Source organism: Lactuca sativa, chromosome 7 (genome assembly GCF_002870075.4).
Source record: "Lactuca sativa cultivar Salinas chromosome 7, Lsat_Salinas_v11, whole genome shotgun sequence".
NCBI lineage: Eukaryota > Viridiplantae > Streptophyta > Magnoliopsida > Asterales > Asteraceae > Lactuca > Lactuca sativa.
In genome coordinates, this window is record NC_056629.2 from 157,552,075 (window position 1) to 157,555,447 (window position 3,373).

Consider the following 3,373-nt stretch of genomic DNA (forward strand, 5'->3'; position numbering starts at 1 on the left):
ATATTTTCTCCCACCAGGATACCAAGATAAGTGAATGGGAAAGAGGATGGTTCACATCCAAGAGGGGCTGACCAGTTCGAAACTTCAAGAGATGGAGCTCCGACCCCAAATACCTTTGATTTATTAAAGTTCACCTTCAATTCGGACGTAATATGGAAGCACCTCGATATTCGAGCCAAATTAGAGATATTACGCCTCGACCATTCACCAATGAACAGTACGTCATCTGCATAAAATAGATTGGACAAATAAATGTTAGAATTTGGGAATTTTATCCCGTCATAAACTCCATTATCGCTTCGAAACATTTTAATAGTTTTTTAAGTTGATTTTTTTCTAAGAATAAAAAAGTTACAAACATTTTTTAAGACTTTATCTTTTGATTTTAACAAAAAAAGCCCGATCATCACAACAAAAATCATGAACTATAGTAAGAAAGAGAAATAAATGTCTACTAGTGACTCACGTTTTCCAACATCCAAGTGGACCATTCACCAATTTCACACCATATGTAAAAGGGATAATGATTTAAAAGGGTAGTATATTCTTCGATTTGTACACATTTGGTTACTGAGTTTATTTTTTGTTCACATTTACCCTTCAACTTGTTAAACTGTACACATTCGGTCCTTATGACCGGTTATTTCAAGTTAACCGGTAAAAATATCTTAATAGGGTATTATATTTCTCATTTTGTACACATTTAGTCCTTATATTTTTGTACGCATTTAGTCCTTAATTTTTTTTTGTTGCAAAATAATTTATTTTGTTTTTGTACTCATTCAATACTTATGAATGTTTTCTTTAAGTTTTTGTCACAACATCTTACATGAAACAATCATTAACGATGTGTTTTAGGTTTTGGATGCTTATGTCCATCGCGATATCGACTACTTGGTTGCTTAGGTCATGTGTTTTGAACGTCATAACCTTTTTATACTATCTCGGATTTTAACGATATTTATATCTATGTGTTTGTATTTTAGTCTACTACAACTTTCGTTTAGATTACTCCCGTTAAAAATTATAGATTTTTTAATTACGATATTTATATCCATACGTTTTTTTATGAATGCGTGTATGGATGTTTTTTATAAAATCGTAAGTAAAAACATATTATATTTTAACGGGAGTAATATTAACGAAAGTTATAGCAGACTTAAAAACGAACACGTAGTTATAAAGATCGTTAAAATCAGATATCGTATGAAAATATTGAAAGAAAAGTGAAGGGTTTTCACTTCCTTACCACATTCCAACATCATCTAACTCATGGCATACTTACAAAATGTATGTAGCAACAGCAGAAATGTCAACAACAGAAATATTGTTGCAGTTTGTTCGGTTCTTCGTTGTCATATCTAAACGACAAAATACATTATTTATTAAATGTGAATATACAGAGTCAAATTATATATAATAACTTTTTATTTTTAAAAAAAATCATTGCGTCAAATGGAAGAAGAGGAAAAGAGGATGCTCACCATTGGAGTTTTCTCTTCTCTACGAATTAAAGGATTGTATGTGTCGATTAGAATTGTAAAAAAAGGTTATTGAAATGAATAATGGTATAATAATAAAAAATGACGATATTTTATAAATATAATCACTTTTATCAAAATGTTAAATATAAAAGATCATAGCAAAACTCACGTTCGCCTCGAAAATTGGCAAATGTTTCTCGTGGCCTTGCCATTTGTTTCTGCATTCAGTAAAAAAAGTTATGTATATGAGATTGAATAGTTGTAATAATAACTAAAAGTATATGAAAAAGCTAAAAACTTTCACCTTTAGTATTAGAATCTTCTTTCCACATCTCAATTCCCCTAAAGAAAGACCTTGAAGATGTTCATGTCAACAAATATTGGCAAATTTTTTAATCATTGGTAAAAAAATTAAAAGTAATCTCTAATAATGTAAGAATAAAAGAATCTTATGAAACAACAATCATTGGTCTTCAAGTCAATGAACAGATCCACATCACATATGTGACATCTACTTGTATAAATTAATAATTTAATACCTAAACATCATATAAAATACCTTGGTCTAAACCTACTTGACAATAACATACAGATAAACACTCGTAGTTTTTATTAATTTTAGTTAAGCAATAATGCAACTCTAAACCTAAAAAAAATAGAAGATTATTCAATTCAAGATGCACATATAACAAATTGTGAAATAAGATCAAACAAAAAGTACGAACAGTAAGAACAAAGGATACCTAAGAAGAGGATGATGATGAGAACAGTGATGAGCCAATAGGGAAAAACGACACTAAGAGCAACACCAAGTGTGATTCCAAGCATGAGCATAGGCTGAAACAATAGGGTTAAATCATAGCCCAGAATTGGTACTTCCCTGCAAGGATGTTGTACTCTTAGATTGTACCAAAACGATGATGCAGATGCTCCTATTATCATACATGAAACATGAATTATTAAGATTCTTTTATAAAATCAAATAGAATTTCAGAAGAATTCAATCAATCCAATCTGGATCAAAGTTCAGATTTGAATTCAGAGCATACACTTGGGAAGAGCATACACTTAATTTTAGTTAAGCAACAATACCATACTCATTCCCATTTTCTTGATCAACTTGGAATTCTTTGGAACCTACAAACAGAAAAAGGAAAATCAAATAACAAATTTTAAGCCATATTGATTTAAATCAAAAGAAACAGAAAAAAATTGACTGAAAGAAGGAGGGTTAGGGTTCAATAACCATATCCGATCGATAAATTGGTAACGAACCAAACGGAAAAGAAAAAATCAATCATAATTATCCCCAAATCGCAAATAGTTAGTGAAGATGGACACGTAAATCAAACTCAAATGGAAACAAAATCGCTTCTTCTCCTTCACACATGTATTAGGTAACACGTCGACGTATTGGTCGACGATCTACTTGGTCTACGCCTCCGGTCGTACGTGTGATTGTGTGAGAGAATAAATGATGATCAACGCCTCTGATAGCCACCAGATGGACGACCCCCCTGCACTTTCTGGTGAGCGGCGTCGCCACCATCGGCATCTGCCTTCTTTTTTTTTCTAGTGACCACACACCACAGGGAAATATTTCAGAGAAAGAAAAAAAGATAGAAAAAGGCACAACATATATAATGGTTACAGAGCATCGCTTCAGTCATTTTGTCGAAGATAGAGGCGGTGAGCTGAACCCCGATGGTCATTCCGCAAAATGATGTATGAAATCGGCGGCGATTAGGTGGAGAAGATCAGGTGGTGAGAAGCAAGAAGAAAGTGAAGCCCCTATGAACGAAAGGATATTTACCGAGAGACAGAGAAGATGAAGACGGGGAACAGACGGTGCTGGTATACAGGCGGTGCAGCGGAAGAGACGTTGTGGA